The sequence below is a fragment of the Lithobates pipiens genome, unplaced genomic scaffold, assembly GCF_037356315.1.
Source record: "Lithobates pipiens isolate NorthernLeopardFrog02 unplaced genomic scaffold, aLitPip1_a1.2 Scaffold_22, whole genome shotgun sequence".
Lineage (NCBI taxonomy): Eukaryota > Metazoa > Chordata > Amphibia > Anura > Ranidae > Lithobates > Lithobates pipiens.
In genome coordinates, this window is record NW_027507784.1 from 157,634,080 (window position 1) to 157,648,410 (window position 14,331).

The window sequence follows — 14,331 nt, forward strand, 5'->3', positions numbered from 1 at the left end:
TGATGCTATAAAAAGCAAACTAGCTAACCAGAGTCACCTGTAACACTTATACGGTGATCACTGGTGAAAGGGTTAACTAGGGGCAATCAGGGGGTTCAAATTTTTATTAGGTAGTATATGGGGGTCCCTGGTGCTATATAAAAACCTGACGGGGAACCTAAATAACTAACTGGCTAACCAGCGTCACCAGTGACACTTATACGGTGATCGCTGGTGAAAGGGTTAACTAGGGGCAATCAGGGGGTTAAAACCATTATTGGGTAGTATATGGGGGTACCTAGCGCTATAAAAACCTGGCGGTGAACCTAAAAAAATAACTAGCTACCTAGCGACACTAGTGACACTAATGCAGCGATCAGAAAAATGATCGCTTAGTGACACTGGCAAAAGGGGGTGGAAGGGTTAACTAGGGGCAATCAGGGGGTTAAAACCATTATTGGGTAGTATATCGGGGTACCTAGCGCTATAAAAACCTGGTGGTGAACCTAAAAAAATAACTAGCTACCTAGCGACACTAGTGACACTAATGCAGCGATCAGAAAAATGATCGCTTAGTGACACTGGCAAAAGGGGGTGAAAGGGTTAACTAGGGGCAATTAGGGGGTTCAACCGTTATTGGGGGGTGGTAGGGGGCTACCCTGGACCTAACACTAACTGCCCTGACAGTTTTTACTTTTACAACTGACACTGAATGCAGTGATCAGTAAATAAATGATCACTGCAATCAGTGACACTGTGACTGGGGGGGGGGGGGGAGGGGGGCGATCGGGGGGGGGTGATCGGGGGGGGTTTAGTGTAGTGTTGGTGCACACTTACTTTTAGTCTTCTCCTCGTAGTCCGGTCAAAAAGACCGCCCCGAGGAGAATGACATCACTTCCTCCCTGCCTGTGTATACAATACACAGTGGGAGGAAGCTTCTCATTCGCCAGGAGCGATCGAGAGGGGGTGGCCAGAAACCAACGGCCATCCCCTCATCCCGGATCGCTCCTGCAGCGAAACGGACCGCCGCATCCAGCAGGAGGGGGTCCGATCGGACCCCCCACCCGATGGAAGGCAAGCACGTACATGTACGTGCTTGTGCCTGTACATGCCATTGTGATGACGTACAATGGCATGCGGCGGTCCTTAAGTGGTTAAAGTGAAACAATAAAAATGAAATATTTATTTAAATATCGTGCCTTGGGGGGGTCCCCTTAGTCTGCATGTGAAGTGGCACATCTGTGTGATGTATAGAACAGTGTCGCAGCAATAATTACATTTCTAAAGAAAAAAATGGCATTTAAACTTGCTCTTGGCTGTAATGTATTGCCAGCTCCGGGCAATATAGATCAGTCCATACCATGCTCTTCAGGTCTGGAAAAAAAAATTGGTGTGGGGTTCCCCCAAAATCCATACCAGACCCTTTTCCGAAAATGCAGCCTGGAGGTCAGGATAGGAGGGGGATGAGCCCCCCTCCTAAACCATACCAGGCCACACGTCCTAAACAAGGGGAGGGTGTTTTGGGGGCCACCCCAAAGCACCTTGTCCCCATGTTGATGGGGACAAGAGCCTCTTCCCGGCAACCCTGACCATTGGTTATTGGGGCCTGGTATGGGGCTTAACCCAGCCCATTGTACCCATTCACCAAAAAAGTGTCAAAAAGTAAAAACCACAACAGGCAGTTTTTGCCAATTTCTTTATTAAAAAAAGAAAAAGAAATTGTCCCGCAATGTCCATCCATCTTTAATCACGCCACCCGACAGACCAGAAAAAAATCCGCCTCCATGAAAGACCTCCCAGCAAGACCTGACTGCTGTCCTTTCACTTTGACAGTTCTTCATATAGGCAAGGGCAGGGCCATCTGCTGATGTAAGCGGGTGACCCTGGTTACATCACCTGATGGCCCCACCCTTGCCTATGTAACAGCTGCCAAAGCCAAGAGACAGCAGTCGCCAGGAGGCCTCCCATCAAGGTGGAGCTTTTTACATTTTTTTTCTATTTTTCGGGTTCATAGGGCGGCACGATTGGAAATGAATGGACATCGCAGGACACTTTTTTTTAAAAATTTTTAATAAAGGAATAGTCAAAAACTGTCTGTTGAGGTTTTTCATTTTGACACTTTTTTAGGTGAATGTGTAGGGGTATGTACCCGATACTTATCCGCATGGGGGGGGTGGGATCTGGAGGTCCACTTATTAAAGGGGGCTCCCAGATTCCGATAAGCCCCCCCACCCCCAGACCCTGACAAGCACTGGCCAGGGTTGTCAGGAAGAGGCTTTGGAGGGCAACCCAATACACCCTCCCCATCATGAGAGCAAGTGGCCTGTTATGGTTCAGGAGGAGGGGCGCTCACTCGTCCCCCCCCATTCCTGGCCTGCCAGGCTGCCTGCTCGGGGTCTGGTAGGGATTTTGGGGGAAAACCCACAACAATTTTTTTTAGTTTTAACGTGGAGTTCCCCTTAAAATCTATGCCAGACCCAAAGGGCCTGGTATGGATTTTGGGAGGGACCCCCATGCTGTTTTTTTATTTTGGTGTGGAGTTCCCCTTAATATCTATACCAGAACCGAAGGGCCTGGTATGAATTTTGGGGGGGACTCCACGCCGCTTTTTTCTTAATTTTTTCTTAATTCTGTCATAGGATTCCCTTTAACCACTTCAATACACTATTATATGCTCTGCACTACATACCCTGTACTTTATTATATATACTACACTGACTGCACTATATACACTGAACTGTATTATATATACTATTCAGACTGCACTATATACTCTCCACTGCATTATATATACTACACTGACTGCACTATATACTCTGAACTGTACTATATATACTATACTGACTGCATTATATAAACTGCACTGTATTATATATACTATACAGGCTGCACTATATACTCCGAACTGTATTATATATACTATATGGACTTCACTATATAATCTGCACTGTGTATATATATATATATATATATATATATATATATATATACACTACACTGACTGACTCTGACTGTACACTACACTGCACACTACAGTAACTACCCTGATTATCTTCATAATCATTCATTCACTATATACGGCTGCATGTAAGCAGCAGCCTTATATAGTGTGGGGCGTGGACTTAGCCTCTGAGCCATGATTGGCCACAGGCACCCTGCCACCCCTGCCACATCATGCTGTGATTGGCCAAAGCATGAAGTTCAGGTGCATGCTTTGGCCAATCAGCAGCTGTAAATGCACTGCGATCTCGCAGTGCATTATGGTGCGCTCCGTCATGAGCACCCTATGTATTTTGTAAGAACAATCGAACATCGGGACCATCCGTACTGTTGACTACATCCCTGCCTGCTACCTAGACTAATGCTTTGGCTGTGCTAACAATAATATGGACAGTATTCCTGCTTGCTGCCTGGATGATCCTTTCGCTGTCACTGGACCAATGCTCTCCACTGTGGACCACTGCACTAGTAAAACCACAGGTAATAATTTTGTTTACCCTTTCCTCAGCAGAATGTATTTTGGGGAGTAATTGGTATGTACATGCTATATCTTAGAAATATGAAGGGCCTTCAAAAATGTGATAGGTTGTCAGGAATATATATGTGTAATTTACGTCCCTAGAACACCTGATGGTGTTCCTTGGATGTTGGGCCTCTCTATGTGGCTAGGCTGTAAAAAAAAAAAAAAGGTAACACATATGTGATATCAGATGCTCAGGAGGAGTAGCAAAATTTATTTTATTTAAAAATATATCTTGCTATGTCCATGCTATGTGTTATAAATATATTAGAAATTGATAACTTTGTGTAAAAAAAAAAGTTTTCATTTTCTTTCCACATTTTCCAAAAACTTGTGGAAAAAAATGACATGTTTAAAAGACTCATTATGCCTCATAGAATATACGTTGAGGTGTTTGCTTTCCAAATGGGGTAATTTTGGTGGGTAATTCCAATGTCCTGGTGCTCTAGGGCCTTCAAAAATGTGATAGGTAGTCAGGAAATTAAATGTGTAATTTATTACCCTAAAAGGGCTGAAGGTGCTACTTGGATGTTGGGCCTCTGTATGTGGCCAGGCTGTGAAAAGTTTCACACATGTGGTATCGCCATACTCAAAATGTGTTTTGGGGTGTAATTTCAAGTATTCCTATGCCACTTGTGAGAAATAACTTAATTGGTTAATATGGCAATTTTGTGTAGAAAAAAACAAACAAGCAATTCATTTTTTAATTTTCCCAAGAATTGTGGGAAAAAATTTAAAAAACTTAAAGAAAACTCACAATGGCTCTTACTAAATATCTTGGACTGTCTACTTTTCCAAAATGTGTAATTTGGGGGTATTTGTACTTTCCTGACATTTCAGGGCCTCAAGAAATGAGACAGTCAGTACATCAGGATTTATACATTTTCAATGATACGTAGCATAGCGCGTAGATGCTGTAGTAACTTTCCCACAGACTAAATAATATAATTTGGGTTAATTTTACCAAAGATATGTAGCAGTATAAATTTTAGCCTAAATGTCTGAAGAAAAATTACTTATTTGCAAAATTTTATAATAGAAACTAAAAACAGTGTTTTTTTTCAAAATGTTCCCTCTTTTTATGCTTATAGCGCAAAAAAAAAAAAAAAAAAACTAGTGGTGATTAAATAGCATCAACAGAAAGCTCTACTTGTGTGAAATAAGTGATTCAAATTTGGGTACAGTGTAGCATGACTGAGTATTGATCATGCAAATTGTGAGAACACCGAAAGATGAAAATTGGTCTGGGCAGGAAGGGGGTAAAAGTGCCCTACATTGAAGTGGTTAAATTCTTTTGTTTCTTTAATGTATCTACCTAGGACGTTATGCTTGATATACTAACCCATCTAGCTGTTAGATAGCCTCTGCTTCTAGTCTGGGTGATATACAGCAACTTTTCCATGGAAAGAACTTATGTCCTCAGACCTTCTCTCTCTCTCTCCCTATTCTCCTTCTTAGGTTTTTAAAATTGGCCTCCCAGAGGCAGGCAGCTTCTTCCCTATTCATTGGTGGTAGGAGGTTCTCTAACACCATTAAATCCAATACTAAGCCCATAGTCCTGCACTGGATGTGAGGAGTGTAGGGGAGAAGAGGAGAGCAACGGCTGCCATTTTGAAGAAATGTTATCATTGTAACCTACTGTTCAAAAAAGATCAATAGTTCTAGTGCACATAAAAAAAAAACTGAAAACAAAAACTTAGTACTTTGATTTTTTCATACTCATAAAATAATTGTATCATATCAGTACAGATCAAGCTGAGGTTAAGTGAAATGTTGAATCATACTGAACCTATTCCAGAAGAAAACATTAATAATGAATTCCCTCTGACATAAAGTACATTGTGTTTTTGCTTTAAAAGGGGAATTTGATGAAACAGGGCTCAAGTGTCTGCAATTAGTTATGTTACGTAATAATCCCTTTAGAGTAGTGCTGCAGATGCATTATTTTTTCATTAATTGTATTAAACAAAAATAAATGGTTGAACTTTACTTACCCTCTTCACACTCCAGTGCTGTCCCCAACTGCTTCCTCTGTTAAGCAGCACTGGTCCTTATCATTTAACCCATCGGAGCCTAGGCTGTTGACATCCCCTCAAGTTGTGTAATCACACAGCCTGGACTCACAGTACTTCTAGAGTGTGTGGCACTCACATGTCTTTATGTAAGAGCCACTAAGTGCAGAAGAAAAGCCTATACCCCCTGCCAAGAAAGATAGTAAGGACCTGTAAAATTGCTTACCTGTACATTCCATATTCTGGAGTACAGTACAGGACACAGAGTGAATACTCATAGACCCTGTGTTATAGGCTGCTACCTGTTGGGTGATTAGACACAGGCAAACTTTTGAGGACACGCCTCCTAGGCATCCCCTATAACCCTACCCTGTTCCACGAGTCCTCAGTTTTGTATCAAGAAACGCAGAGATCTCTAGTAACACCTCATCTGGAATCTGCAGTTCAGTTTTTGGCACCAGTTCACAAAAAGGATATTGGGGAACTAAGGAAAGTGCAGAGAAGGACAAAGGACAAACCAAACCAAACATCAGTTTTTCTTTCAGTTTTCAATGCAATTCTGCCATTTTTTTTTTTTTTTACTTATTACCTTAACCACTTGCACATATTCACCCTCTCATTTTCACAGCCAGTGATGCATAAATTCTTCTGTCCTGAATTTGCTTTTTACCTCTATGACTAAGCCCCAGAGTGTGGGACGAAACATGTCACAGGATGTGGTGTGTAGAGTGGTGCAAGGCTGAGGCCAACTTACACATGTTAACCACATAAAGACAAATTTATAATTGTGCAAACAAAGTAATAAAAGTGGAGTGCAGCAGCCAGCATCAACAATGATTGAATTGTGCAAACAGAATTATAAACAAAAAATGCAGCACTACCAAGATATATCCCCTAGAAGATGTCTATAGGGGAAAATAGCTCTACCAGATAATATCCAAAATCAAATGAATAAAAAATATCAAAATGTGTACTGTTCAGCACCTTAAAGTGAACACACAAATACATTTTCTAAATAAACATATTAAAAAAGTGCACCAAATATCAAATAGTGACGGAAATAGATAACACATTCTTTTTGAAGATGCCCTGTGTATATATCCATTGTGACAATGCTACAGCAAATATGTGCAATTCTTCTTCAAAGAAGGTATGCCACTTCATGCGATGAATCTCCAATATATAATAGGTATTAAAAACCCTTACCCTCCAGTGTGGACTCACACACACATAAGGTGGTGAATCGATCAGGCATGAGAGACGATCATCTCCAGTAAATCATCCGATCGATCGTCCAGGCGGTAGGACATCAGATCTCATATAAAAGGATGGACATCACAATTAACATGGAATGGATAGCCAGCTTCCAAACTCACATGCCGGTGCCGATGCAGTTAACCACACCACAGATGGTGTACGGGGAAAAAAAAAAGGAAAGAAAAAAAGCCTCTATATAGAGCAGGTCACCCCTTTACAAAAATATTTATTTAAAAAATAACAGCATAAAAAATTTAAAAACGGTCATTCGTACAATTAAGTACAGCCCGAATCAATACAAAAGTGTGGTAGATCCAGCCAGCAGGCTATGTGCCCGACATGTTTCATATAATAATACTTCAATTGGGGCATAATCATGCTGTTTGATCCCACGCTATATATATCAAACATATAAATTAAATACATATGGATCAGCTGTTATTCCTAAAATGGTCCCATGCTGTGTCCAATCAAACAACTCACAAGCCGAATTGTAAAATACATTTCTGACACTAAAACAATTAGCAATGCTAAAAGCCTCTATGTCACCACGCCAGCGCATCTGCGTCATTACGCTATCACCATGGAAGATGTTTGCGTTCCAGGCCTCGTTTTAAACTCGCATATATTGAGATAATTATGAGGAGGGCGTGTGCAGGTGATGCGGCAGGCATCGCATATCAGCGAATCAACTCCTAGTCTCTAGCCTGGCGTCATTGCGTCATCACGTAGCCCCGGCACTTAGTGAATGCAATCCAAGCCTTGTTTTCAACTCCAATGAATGGAGGTAGATTCAAGGCTGACAGAGACACCAATGGAACGCTAAGGGAAAATAAAACCCTAGTACAAAAAACAAACAAGGAAAAGCTAAACAAACTTAATCAGAAATAAGGCTTGAACAAAAGAAATAGGGGAAAATACGGGGGAACCCCATCAACACCTAAAAATATAGTGCAGCAACAGGGACTATTTGATTAAAAACATAATCCGACATACATTTATAAAAAACAACCAACCCAAATACCTAAAATGACTATTCCTCATTCCAAAGCAAATATCTAAAAAAAAGAGAACAATCATCCTATTATTCATTACATCCTACAGTCAAATGGTAGGTAAGGATCAATCTTCACATTGAGAGATAAAAAAAAAAAAGGTCAAGACTTATTAATAAAGGCATTGATATCTCAATCCTGGTTTAATCCATATGGAAAATAACTCTTAAGCTGATAAATCCAAAACGTTTCTAACTTAGAAACTCCCCTAACTCTAGACTCACCCCTCCAATGTGGGGTAAATCTATCAATAACTTGAAATGTGGTTCCAAAAGGGTTCCTACCATGAATTTGTAAATAGTGCTTTGGTACACTATGATTGGTGACTCCCGCTTTAATATTAGCAATATGCTTGTTCACCCTAACCGAAAATGTTCTGACATATTGCAATTTACATGGGCAAGTGATAAGGTATACGATAAATTGTGTTGTGCAGGTGGTGAAACACTTCATATGATAAATGGTAGATGTAGTAGTAGATGTAAAATTATCAATCCTACAACACAATGCATTGTGTATACAAACTTTGCATTTTTTACAAGGATAGAAGCCCTTGGAGTCCTGCAAAAACAAAGGCTTTGCAGGCGGCTTAACGACATTGGGGGCAATACAACTTCTCAAAGAAGGAACCCCCCTTTAAATAACTCTGTCTTTATTTGTCAGAACCGGACCTAAATGTGGGTCATTCTTCAGGACGTTCTAATGATGATTAAATATACTTTTGATCTGTTTAGATTGGATGGAAAATTGAGTCACAATTTAGGATCATTTAAATTTATTGTTGGGTACTTGTCTAGTTTGTACTTTAGTTAGGGCAGACTTGTCCAGTAACGAGACCCGATGGATCTCCTCTTAAATGGCATTAGACAAGTAACCCTTATCCACAAACCTAGTTTTCAAAACTTCAGCTTGTGTTAGAAAATCAGAAAGATCAGTACAGTTCCTTCTGATATGCAACAACTGGTTGCGTGGTACAGATTTAAGCCATGGACCAAAGTGGCAACTATCTGTCGGGATATACCCGTTACTGTCAGTAGGTTTAAAGTAGGTCTTAGTAACCAACCGGTGCTCTACAACAGAGATGTCTAAATCCAAAAAGTGTATTTGAGTAGAACTGACTTTATACGTCAAACTTATACCCATATCATTGTCATTAAGGGTGACCATGAACTCATGGAAGGATTCCTCATCACCCTTCCACAGGAGGAGGATGTTGTCTATATAATGAGCCCACAGCACCAACTCAGGGCGCTGTAGGGCATAGACGACACCCTCCTCCCATCGGGCTATAATGAGGTTAGCGAGGCTGAGGGCAAACTTAGCCCCCATAGCCACACCCCTCTTCTGTAAGAAAAATTGGTCACCATACCAAAAATAATTACTTTCTCTAGCGAAACTAAGCAATTCCATAATGCAAGTTTGTTGAATACCTGGGGTAAAAGTATTTAATACCTATTATATATTGGAGTTTCATCGTATGAAGTGGCATACCTTCTTTGAAGAAGAATTGCACATATTTGCTGTCGCATTGTCACAAGGGATATATATACACCAAGTATCTTCAAAGAGACTATTTCCGTCACTATTTGATATTTGGTGCACTTTTTTAATCTGTTTATTTAGAGACTTTGGTTGGATATTATCTGGTAAAGCCATGTTAACCACATAGACTGGATAGGGTTGACTGGGGATTTTTGTAAGTATGATAAACACTACTGGATGGTGATATTTTCAGGCAGCACCCCATTCCTAATCTGGACTATATACACTCTCTTTATTTGCTTAGAGCGGCACTACAAACAGCATGTCACATTTATTGGAAACATATTAAATGTTCAAAACACGTTTGCACATTTAATATGTTTCATGTAAGAGTGACTATATTTATTTGAGGAATATTGATTAATGTTATATCATATTTTTGAGGGGTTTATTTATTTATATTTTTTATGCAGCACTGTTTTAATGTATATAACTTAAATATCTATTCAGATATTTCTGTCAGCGGCTTCAAAGAATTATATTTATTTTTTGTGGTTTAAGCACAGAATTTTTTGAGTACAAGGGTCAATAGACCCAACTTTAGTGTGCCACTGCAGAAACCTTGTATCTAAAAGCTGCCTCTGCAGAAGATTGGACGTCTACCTGGTAGAACTTTAAAAAGGTATGAACATAGGACCAAGTGACATCCTTAAAAATCTAGGCAACAAAGGACTCATGTCAGAGTACCCATAAAACACACTTGGTCCTGGTGGAGACGGCTGAGGTAATCCGCCTTCCAGTTGTCTACTCCTGGGATGTGGACAGCAGAGATTGCTGTACAGTGTTTAACCATTAATTTGATTATCTGGCTTCTTTCTTCAAGGTTGCATGACTCCTAGTCCCCCCCGATGAGTGAGGATTGATTGCACCTTGTTTGGATGTGCCTGAAGATGGAGGGTCAAGTAGTGCAGAGTCTTTCTTACCTAATTTAGCTCCAGGATGTTGATGGGTTACTCTGGTGACTATGTTCCCTGAACTGTGACGGATTGGAGCACTTATCACCATCCTAAAAGACTGGCATCCACCATTATCCTCCTCCAGAGATATGGCAGAAATGACTTCCCCATTGTCAAGACTAGGTTGAAAATCTACCAAGCTAGGAGCATGAGTGGTAGAGAGAAGGAGCATGCTTGTTCCATGCTAACAAGATGTTGTGTTAGAGCGGTTTCAAAAGAAAGTAAGCGAATGGGACAGCCTTGAAGAGGCCACCATAAGACCCTAAACTCTCTTGGAATCTCACAGAGGAGCGTATTTTTTATTTTAATTTCCAAATGTGAGTTCTGAAAAAAAAACTTTCTGGGACAAGAGATGGTTCAGGGCATTCTGAAAATCAAACTGTTCTTGGGCAGATTTTCATTGATTTGAGAGGAGAAAGAAGGGAGGGGATAGAGTTTGGAACTGTATGTTGTGCCCCACCAAGTGAAACCACAGGTCTGGGACATCTGTGACCCAGAGAAAGGAAAACTGTAATAGACTGTAATGGACGTGCCTCCACTCTTAGGAGTGAGGGCACCCCTTCATCAGGAAGAAGACTTCAGGAAGACTTGATGGACTTTGTGGGTCAAGGAAAGGGATAAACTTAGGCTTAGAAAATTAAACTTGGATAGAACATTGATACGCTTTGTGTTTTGAGGAGGTAGAGGCTCTTGAAGAAGGGGGTTTTGGGATTAGCGGTTTTCTGCTAGGGAAGAAGAACCTTTCCTCCTGTGATTTGAAAATTTTTTTTTTTGGGCTATGGACTTTATAGGCACAGTAACAGCAACGTAATACTTAAAAATATACATTTTATTTACAAAAACATAAAAAAAAAAAACACATAGTGCATGAAATAGTCATCAGAAATCCAAAAAACTCATCCCCGATTGTGTTACTACTAATATATATTATCAATATTAAGTTTGGTGAAAACCACCACACATCAACTCTAAGCCCTTAGAGAGAATTCCAGTCACTGGCAATTACGGTGGTGTTTTCCTGGTCAGGAATTTCTGTTCAGACTATCCCTCTGCGGATACCTTGACATTATATCTCACGCCTGTGTCTCCATCCCTGTGGCTTCTTTATTCCTTGCTCTATTTATATATACGTGGTGAGTTCTTCTATATACACTGTGAATGGGCTATATATTGGTCTACAGTGTTCTGAGTGTGTTCCTGATTCCCGTGTCTGACCTCTGATCTTGATTGGCCTACCCGTTACCAACCTGGCTTGTCTGGCCCTGCATCCAGCTCTTTCAGGCTGCTATAGCTCCTTAAATCCAGCACATAATCTTCTGGCTTCAGCATCCTACTGCGCATCTGCAGCCTGTCTTTATCCAGCCTGCCCTGCTGTCATATTTGCCTGTTGTCAGCTATTCTGTCTCCATGTATTCCTCCAGCGAAGCTTCAGCTACTACCAAAGCAGACTAATGGACTGATCAGAGGCACTCATACCTCGCTGTGCTCTCGCAGTTACTCTTCTACTCTCAGTAATCCCTGAGCCGGAGCTGTACAAGAGGCCTTCCTCTGCACATCAGGATCACTAACCAGGTACGTGACAAAATGGAAATCAGAGCCATTCTGGAGATTTTTTATAACTTGTTCTAAGGCATCCCCACAAAAGAGCAGCGCAGAAAGTAATAGCTGTATCTGCTCAGTTAAAGCACGGCTCTAGAATACAGGATCATGTTGATTGCTCATTGCCCTGGTCCAGTTAGCTGTGGTCTGGCAGACAGAGATTACAGTAATAGCTGGTTGCAGAACTGGGCCTCCAAGTAAGGAAAGAGAGCCTCAGACTTCCTATCCATAGAATTTTTGAATGAAGGATCATCTTCAATTGGAGCAGGGATATTTGTGTTAGCCCCTGTACACACGGTCGGAGATTCTGCCAACCAAATCCGTCGGATTTTGCCCGTCAGATTTAGTTGCATACACACGGTCGGACTAAGTTGTCGAAAAATCCGATCTTTCAGAACGTGATGACGTAATTTCGTTACGATGGGACTAGATTCAGGCTAGTAGCCAATAGCTTTGATGTAGGAATTTGATCTGAGCATGCGTGGCACTTGGTCCGATCAAAATTCTCTACACATGATCGGATTACGTCCGACCGGCCCAGTTGGTCGGGAAATACTTCCAACATGTTGAAAAATTGGGTCCGACGGAGATTCGGACGAAATCAGTCCGATGCATACCACACACAGTCGGATTATCTGACGACACGGTCCGATAAGACGCATTCCGACGGATTCTCCGACCATGTGTACGCGGCATAAGACTGAAATGGCACCTCTACAACCAGAGCAGACCACTTTTTCGTGAATTCTTTTTTCCACTGGATAGAGCTTGGCAATAATTTTCAGACAAATAAACATAAATTATACTTGTTTATGAACTGAGAATGTCTGTGTAGATTTAGCAAGTCTCTTTGCACCCAAAGGGGAATGGTGAGATGAAGGAGATTCAAGTGTGACAATGCAGAGACTTTTGTGCACAGTAGAAGTGAGCATATCAACATTGGCAAGAATATTGTGTGAAGTTGTAACATCAGGTGCATAGAAGCCTGTGGATGAGAAATCTTATAGGGCGGACATATTGAGATGCAACTCGGGTAGAGATGGTGAAGCGGGATAAGGCACTATCACTATCCAAATAGGTAATGCTTTCAAAAAATGCATACAGTAAGGGATCAAATTTTAAAAAGTGATAGAAAACCAATGCTTGTCCCTTTAAAAGTGGCATCACTTGTAAATCGATAGAAAATGTCCACTGAAAGTGTCACAACAAAAATATTGTGCAATCCAGTGCTTCCATGTGTGTCACACTACCAAGTGCTTCAGCCTCTGACCTGATATTAATGCTCTGTAGGTTATAAGAAATCAGCATTTGTTTTAATAGATGTCAGTACCGCATCTCTCACAGCCTACTCAGCACAATCAGATTAAAAAGCTGGTAACCTCAGAGAACACAGGGAGGAAGAGAGTCAAACGAAATTGTATAAAATCACTAAAACCAATATACTTTATTTCAAAAGAAAGGTACTCACAATGTAGGTTAGAGAGATCAAGTGCATCTCACCACGTCAATGCCAGTTGGCAGGCTTGATGACATCACAGGCCAGGCCCCATCCAATGCATTTCATCACAGAGAGGATGTTGTCAGGGGACAGGAGCAACATTTTCACGTTTACACATTCAGTATTCTAAATACCAATAACAGACTCAACAATAAATAAAAATGATGGCATATAATACAGACACTCAGGCATAGTAGAGTAAAAGAAGACCAAAAGGACCGTAATACAGTTAGCGCTATTTGGTAAGATTGACAAACCACAGGAAACATATCCACAACTGGGTATCGTGCACAATGATACATGGCTTTCTACCCAATGAAACCAAATGTTTCAAACTTTCTTTTCACTACTTCTGTGTTCATAGATACGTTTTTCAAGGGTGAGAGACTTTTTCCAGCCAATCACCAATTGATGGTGGAGTTTTTTGCCGCCCATCTTCTCACTATACCTTTTTAGGAGAAAATAGTGCTTTTCAGTTTCAGTTTCCACAGTGTGAAAATTTGAAGCATTTTGGAAATTATAGTCTCAACAATCATGATAGATACAAATGAATAATGACTTGTTTTAAAAAATACTCTTAGTGCTTGTTCATAATATGTAAACTATTTAGCATGCATGATATCCATACTAGTTAATTTTAAAGTCCATTAGTCTGAACAGAAATTTTTCTGAAATCACTATTATTAGACTATATCTAGTTTTAATTGTTCTAAGTCAGCACTTAGAAGCCTTTAACAAGCATACTAAGATGTCAGAGAATAAAGTGGAGATGGGATAAAATCTGTCAGGTTTTTTACATCTTCAATTGAGGGGACTTCTTTCAGTTACTGTGTGGTCACCACAAGAGAAAGTGAGTAGACTCTCTCTAATGAATGCACTGAATGCAAAAATGTTGTTTTAGTATTTTAGTAGT